The sequence below is a fragment of the Lissotriton helveticus genome, chromosome 1_1, assembly GCF_964261635.1.
Source record: "Lissotriton helveticus chromosome 1_1, aLisHel1.1, whole genome shotgun sequence".
NCBI lineage: Eukaryota > Metazoa > Chordata > Amphibia > Caudata > Salamandridae > Lissotriton > Lissotriton helveticus.
The window spans coordinates 1,338,343,193-1,338,351,521 of NC_136057.1; positions in this window are offsets into that span (position 1 = coordinate 1,338,343,193).

The following is an 8,329-nucleotide window of genomic DNA, read 5'->3' on the forward strand; positions in this document are numbered from 1 at the left end:
TAGCTCAGGGCTTTACAACGTGACGCTTCTCACTAGATGCGTCACGTTGTTGAGCTGTCGCATAGTGGCACATTGTTTACGCCGCCGCTGCGTCACAAAAGTGACGCAACAACGGCGTAAAAGTGTCACAAGGGGCTTGTAAATCTGCCCCTGTGTTACTAAGTAACTTACAGCACCGGCTTTGTTATACAACTAGCTAGCAGTGTATTGCAGGAGCACTGGAATTGTATGTAATTGCTTTCGTTGTTTGTTATTAATATACCACTAGATGGCAGCAACAGCCTTAGGAAACCTCTGGATTTTGGCGAATCGACGCACAAACCACACTCTTTTTGCTGTTAGGCACAATTTTTAAAAGAATGAAATAAAGATGTTTTTAATTCTGATTCTTAGGAGTACGAAGTAAGATGACATTACAAACCCCTAGCTAAGAGGAAATGACAGGCGCTCTCTTTTTCAGGCCAAGTGTTGAATAACAGTGTAGATGGGTGAAAAATGTATTAGATTAATCATAGTGTGTGCTAGGCCCAGTGTCCGTGTTATATGCTAAAATATAGTACTCCATGCCTCAACCTATCTCTGCTCTCCGCCTCCAACTTTAGAATAAGGCCATGAATTTTGATGAATTTCAACAATGCACTTCGTGCGACAAAAAAAGGTTATCATGATATATAAGATGTTGTTCGTGTATGGGTGCTCAAGAGGCTCAAATATGGCAGCTTTATCCTAAGTGCCTTCCAAAGAAGCACCTAGCAATGTGCAAAGGAGAGCAGCATGTAACCCCTGGCCAGTGGCAGCTGGTGACATTTGAAAGTGGTGAAGCGTAAAAGTTCACAGTGTTTGGACTGGTCTGCATCAACACCCAAACATGTAAAAATGTCATTCAAAATGCTGTATGAACTGCCTTTACTCACAAAACGGTCAGTATGCACAACAGTGGGCAAACCACTCCCCCAACCCCCCCCCCCCCTGCTGTCGAGCAGGACCGCCCACCCCAAACCAGGCACTTCTGCTTTCTCGCACTGCGAGAAGCAGAAACACAAAATGGTAGTTATAACCATTTATGTTTCTGCCTTCTCACACTGCGAGAAAGTAGTGAGGCAACGCCCCCACGTCCCAATGGGGGAGCCTCCACTGCCCATGGCTGATTTCTGATACCTGTTGTATGGATCGCGTTCCACCGTCCTGACCGCTCTGCTCTGCTCCCTGTTGAAACTAGTTATTTTTCTAAAATGGCTGAACTGACCAAGTATTTAACTTATTCAGCCAGAGTTATATGTCTTGCTGACTCTCCCTCTCCAAAGCTGTGCGAGGCTGATGTTTTTATCACCCTAAAGTCTCACCCAAGCCCTCTTAGTTGTACAACCAGCCCTGTCTTTTCTCTTTTACCCTATTCCTGACGCGTGAAGCCATTTGCTATGCAGATATTGTGAAGTGCCCATTGACCCCTAGCATTTTCAATCTGTTATTTCATTTCAATTCATTTCATTTCATTTCATTCATTTCATGTCATTTAGGCGCCAATTACAAATTGTTTCAGGTGGAATGCCGCTCAACACAATTATAAGTCGGTTGGTATTCCTCCCATCTGTATTTCTGGGAGAAAACATGGGAATCTACATGGAAAGGCAGATCCACATATGGTATTCCCCCCTCAAAAACATGTAACCGTTGTAATTTAACCCCGCCCCTAGGATTTACTGGGACTCCAGATAAACATAATTCTAGGATGGGAAATAATGGATTATTGCGCTCACAACGTGCCAATCGCTAACCATCCCAACATCAGGTTATACCCCCTAGGTCCCCTTCCTAAAAATCCCCATGCAGACAAAGTCAGTAAGACTCTAGTTGTGTGGTCAAACCCAGATGTAGCTAATTATTCAAATTAAGAGATCAGATCAAAGAATGGAAGGGCAGTTAGATACACATTCAATAGGATATGAAAGACATCACACTAATTGCACAGGAATTGACACATTTAAAATATAAAATCAAAATACATTCATTTGTGATTCAATTATGAAACAGTTCAATAATCAGGATCCAAATTATTCACTTTGCGTGCCACTGACAATGGTACCACAGAAGACAGAACATTTCCTATTTACATCCCTGTCAGGAAAGGCGCATGATTCCAACAATTTACCTTCCTCTCCCAAGGGGTCAGTGGCAAATAATGCAGTCAACATCCATTCATAGTCTTCACAGTTTAACTAGTCGGGTGATGAAACACATAACATGATTAATCCTAAAAAGCACACATCCCCAGGAAACCACACTATGAACCGTCCGTATCAGAACACCAGAGACCTATCTGGCCTCCAAAAAAAGACCTAACCAATAGTCCACCCCAGGCATCCCAAGAGGTAGAGCTTAACCCCGTCCATGCTGATGACGGCCCCCGTCCGTCATGCATCACGGTGGGCGTTTCCTGATGATGGCTGGGGGCCGTCATGATCCCGCCCACTCTTTAAAACGGCCGCACAGCGCAAAAATTTGCCCTGCATGTAAGGGGTTAAAAGGTCCAGGACTACCAGCAGGTCTGCCCCCCTCATTTTAATAGACCACTCATGATGACGGGTCTAGTTGATTCAACCAAGCACTCCAACTTTTTCTTCAGGTCTCCAAAAAGGCATACATACCACTTGGACATGTTCCTCAGTTCTCCCATCCATCTCTAGAATACCTGAACTGTGTTTCTGCTGCATCATAGCAGAATAAGATTGTAGTATCCTGTATATGTATTAATCCTGTTGCTTTCTCCCTAGCTCCTCAGCCAGTGTGAATGTGCTGCTTGGAATGTTGATGTGGTGATGCTGAATGGAATGTTTGGGTGCCCTCACACAAGAATATCATTGACAAACCCAAAGTTCCCACACACGCACTATGACCTGGCACAAAGATATAATAACGTGGACCTTTGTTGCCAGTTTCTTCTGGATGAGTGTTGGGGAGGAAAATGGGTTTCTGCAGGACAACATGGGGTTTATACTGCACTCCTCCACATGCCAGCTCTTTTATGTAAAGCAGCTTTTTTACTTGACTGTCAGTAAGGGACATGACTGTGACGTGTACGTAAATATTGTCTGACATTGTCATGTCAAATATACGTTACAAAATATCGTCCTAATGATTGTAGGCATTTCAATTATTAATTCAAGGGGGCAATATTTTTGTAAACAATATTCAGGAGACAATATTAATGTGAGTCAATATTCTGATACTGACACTCTGCTAGCACAGCGGCCATCAAAATGGCGTTGTTTCTGTCACGTCCCTTGATGCAAGCTGATGGAGGGCTTAAGTCCAAATGGGGGAACATCCTTTACAATGCGGATGTTACCCCGCAGTACCGTTACAACGCGTCTTTTACAACGCAAGTCGTAACCACGACTTGCGCTGGGGGCGCTCAAGGATAAGGAATAGTAGATTTACTATTTCAACACCTTCCCTACTGTACGTAGGCTGGTGTTGGAATAGTAAATTTAACTATTCCTAAATCCGTACCCCTACAGCGCAAGTCGTGGTAATGACTTGCGTTGTAAAAGATGCGTTGTAACGGTACGCGTGGTAATACCACGCGTTGTACCGTCATACATCCGTCCAAATGTAATTTTATTTTGGTGGTTTCCCTATCTAAAAATTTCTGAGACTTCTCAGCTCTACAACGTTTAAACAAACAATCTCACAATTATGAAGCTTTAAACAAGAGAACCGTTTGGAAAATTCTCAGCCTTGACAGGACCTTGGGTCCCTTCTCAAAAGAAACCTTTCAGCTGAAGCGTGTGATTAGAAAAGGCTGAATCTGTTAGGAATTTCAATTTGAGAACATGTGAGACCTATTACAGAGAGGTTTCTGCTATGCCGCCCACTCCCTGATCTGCACTGGAGAGTATTGGTAAATATTTTGCACTAAGAGAGATAAAGAATCCTTGGGTATAATTATCTGGAGTCCAGAGATTTCATCCCATGAACAAGTTAAAATAAACTCTGTGTTGCATAATTTCTTATTAAGTGGAAACAGATTAGAGAAGTGTGAGCTGTCGAGTAGGTCAGGGGGAACATCATCCAGTTATATAAATACTGATAGGGTCTGGGATTCCTCATGTTACATTATATATTTGTTGCCTTCAAGGCAGAGATGTTAAAGCTGCAGTACTGCTTAGAGAGATCAAATCTAAAGCGCCATACATCTCATTAAAAAAGAAAACTTTCATTTTATTACAAATTTGCCAGAAACCACTTTTGAATCCATTTTTAGGTCTCGGCTAGCCGCGCGAAACGCGTCTCCGCCGAGCCCCTATTGTTGCCATGTGAGCTTCCCAGGAGACAATCCTGGCCGCGCGCATCGCCTTGGAAGCGATTCCAAACTGCCACGCGCACGTGAACGAGCGCTGCGGCCAGGCGCTGTCTCCTAGGAAGCTGAAAACACCACACACACGCATGCACATACACACACAGACACACACGCCGTCGCACACATCATACACACACACACGAGTGCACCGAGCCCCCCCCCCCCTCCCCTCCCCTCCCCTCCCTTCAACTTACCAGTTCAATGTAGAGGGACTCCGCTCTCCTGGCGTCCCGAGACGCTTTCACTCCGCCTGCCTTCTTTTCCGGTGCAGACGCAGCCCCGCCCCCGTCACAGGCGACTTTGCCTGACTTCCGGACACATCGCGGAAGGAGTTTGTATAGCTGTGTTTAAAAACATTTTATTTTAACTCCTACTTTCCTCTACTAAAACATTCGTGTGCAACCTCTGCATTTCTTTTCTCTCTTGTTTTTTACTGCTAATGCATGTTCTCTTTATTCAGGGCGCTGTTGTATTTTGAATTTACATTTTTCTTTTTATGTATGTAGACTTTCTTAGTCGGCTAGAATTATTTCATTTCCTATACAGTCGTTGACCTTTGAGAAGGTGTTGTGGAGCCCCAGGGGTTGCTGGGCCACAGGATAAGAACCAATTTCAAAGGTAAACCCCCCCCCCCCCGCCCCCCAGCAGCATGTGTAAATGTAGACAGGCTCCTGGAGCAGTCTGGTGAAAAGGAAGGTGCAACAACCGCAGTCCCTCTGGCGTACTTGTGAACTCACCAGCATTTCGAGGGTAAAACCTGACCTAGGTGTTTGCACACACCACCCCCATCCCTGGTTGGCTGTTGTTTGCAACTGGGTGCAATAATGTCTTTTAAACACACTGCAAGTAACAGATGCTAATATTTCCCAATTGATGGCACGCGATGTACAACTTCAGGGCAGACAAGAGGCTGAATGGGCTGCGCCGAGATTCGAACTCGTGATCCGCCCATAATGAAATAATGTTCAAATAATTCAACTACACAGAACACGGATTGTGGTATCACTGCTGGGAGAATAGCGAAGCAGACAGAGCCCATGTATTAAAAAAAAGTACTTTGTGAAAATGACACACTTGAAAAAAAAAAATTTCAGTGTTCCAAATAAAAGAACTAAAAATGTGTCTGACAGATCAATTATGTTTCGCACGGCGCTCTGCTAGCTTTTAGGTAGATTTGCGGGATACAAATAGTACACAAAGTCCTACGTATGTGCGTGCACCATACATTCTAAAGGCTAACGGGATACCATCGCTCATAGCTGCTGAGTGACCACATACATATTTCCACATGTTTGGCAACGGCTCACAGATGTGGTGACTGAACATAATTCAACAGCTCTGAGACACAATGGCGTTAATATAATACGGTGTCAATTCGATGGCGAGTAAAAACTAAGGGCGGTGTTTACTGTAATGCACAGAAGAAATAAACATTTTTCTGATTGGAACATCCTCCCCTCCTGATTATGACAAACTCCCCACGCCCACCTCCCCAGTCGTTGACCAAACATATTCACAAGAGATTTCAAGGCACAAGGTGCACCCTACGCTGTGCTGCCAACCCCATCATACAAGCCAGGCTCAAGACATGGACACAAAGTCCTCTCATGTGATGCAGGGCTACACAAACCTATGCCACTGTGGCACAATGATGCCGTCTGCATTGATAGGCCCTTCTCCAGGCCTCTATGGCATCCTTACCATCGACAAATTGGTGCAGGATACTCAGCTCCAACCCTCTGAGTCACCGCGGTCTGAATTTGGCCTACCTACCTCCCAAATGCGGCACTATTGGCAACTGAAACACTCCCTCGCAAGCCATCTTGGCCAACCACCATGGACAACTGAAGAAATATCCGACCTTGTGTGGCCAGTTTAAGGGGGCGTTCTCAGGATTCTATAATCTCTCGGTGCAACATCTGTACTCTCAACCCCTGCTACGTCAAACACCACTACAATGACAACCACTACAGAAGGACAGATCTCATTATAACCTGGACAAGGGTGTCCAGAAATCCAGAATGACAGTCACACTTTTCAAAATACTCCATGACTGGTACTGGTCAGTCTTCAGGCTGAAGCAAGCAGGCCTGCTGCACCAACCGACCTGCTGGTGGCGCACCCGTGACCTTTACCAGTGCCCGGAACTCGACACAAACTGGACCTCTTAGATAGGCTTTACAGTCCCTAGTGATTTAGAAGAACCTTTGGTTGTCTTTAATTACAAGTTTGACCATTGAGATGTAACACATCATGGGCGATGTCTACCGGCTACAGGACTGACTGCAGCAAAGATATGTGTCCTATGCCACTGAGAGCACCACACACACCGACATGCGACAAACGGTTCACTGCTATGTACAAAACCGCGTTATACACGCGGCTTATCTATGGGGTCTAGGACAAGGCTAATGTTTTTAGGTTGAGCATTCAAGACCTCTTGTATATACTTTAGTATACACTTATATGTGTATGTTCTTTGTGGGCTCTGGAGATCACCCCTAGGAATGCTCTGCTTCCACTTAGGGACTTTTTATGTTCAACTGCCTCTATTTAACTGTCTTGATAGAAAACGACCAGCAAGGGTCAGAAAAGTACCAGAATCACTTCAGCATTCTCTAGATTCAAGTCCGTAGAAATTGTCTTCCATGAGCACACGTAGACAATAATATATTTTTTCAAACTGCGCACAGGTCGAAAGTGGCAAACTCAATTGTGATATTCCTAACAAGAAAAAGCATTATAGTGGAGCACTGTCCTTTGTTATAACCTCGTGATAAGCACCTCTCCATCCAATGCCACAAACTCCCATACAGTATTACAGTATGCAAACGCTTAGGCAAATCCCGGATAAGGACTGAATATTTTTGAGGGGCTTTTTGAGAAAGTCATCGGGGGCATGTATGTTTTACAAGATAAAAATAAAATCATTAAAGTGGTGCACTGACCTTAAAACAACTTTCTTTTTAGGTGGTCTTCTATCGACGCCCTGTCTTCTTCTTTAGTAATTCCCCTGCCCACTTCATACCTGTCCTGGCCGCCCCGCGGTTCACCCCTTTCTCCCTCCATATCATCATATCACATCTCAGTGTGGTTCATGTCCCCTCTTCCGTGATGTGTCTGCTGTTCTCCGGGCCACATTACACCCTTATTTCCCACGTTTGCTTGTTCTCCGACACGTGTCTAGTCTATGGTTTACCGATCTTCTCCAATGGAATATTTTTTAAGAGTCTTTTAGTATGGAATTTTAGTGCACTCACCTCTCTTGGGCTTGTTTAACAAGTGCTCTTCCTATCGCACTCTTCCCATTTCCAAGCACAGCTTTAATTAATGTATTGGTATTCGAGTCAGTGACATAATTCCGTTTTGATTGTTAGCTACGTATTTCAATATAGAAACGCCAACTTGTAATGTGCTTGTCCCTTGACACACACAACCACACACACAACAACACAACCACACACACAACCACACACAACCACACACACACACACACGCAACCACACACACAACCACACACACAACCACAACCACACACACAAGCACACAAACTACCACACACAACTACACACACAACCACACACATTTTATCATAAAAACACATACTTACAATATATGCTTATAACTGCAAAACTAGCAGTCTATCCCCCACTCCATCGCTATCATCTTGCAAATCATCTTTATACACCAATACAGACTTTGCTAAAAATGTAATGCAACACATTGTCATATACAATGCCAATAACTCAAACTTTAATGCTGCGAGACCTATTGCATTGCAAATGCTTGTTGTATTTCCTTTTATGCATGTTTTTCTCATGATGTTCCCTGTCTTGTAAATGTCCCTAACAGGAAGTGAGATCACTAGAGGACAGGAACTGCACTCTGGAGATGCATACCTGATAGGACTTCTAGCTGCAAATTCCTTACCTTAGAATTATCCTCAGGCATCAGACTGCATCTGGAAAT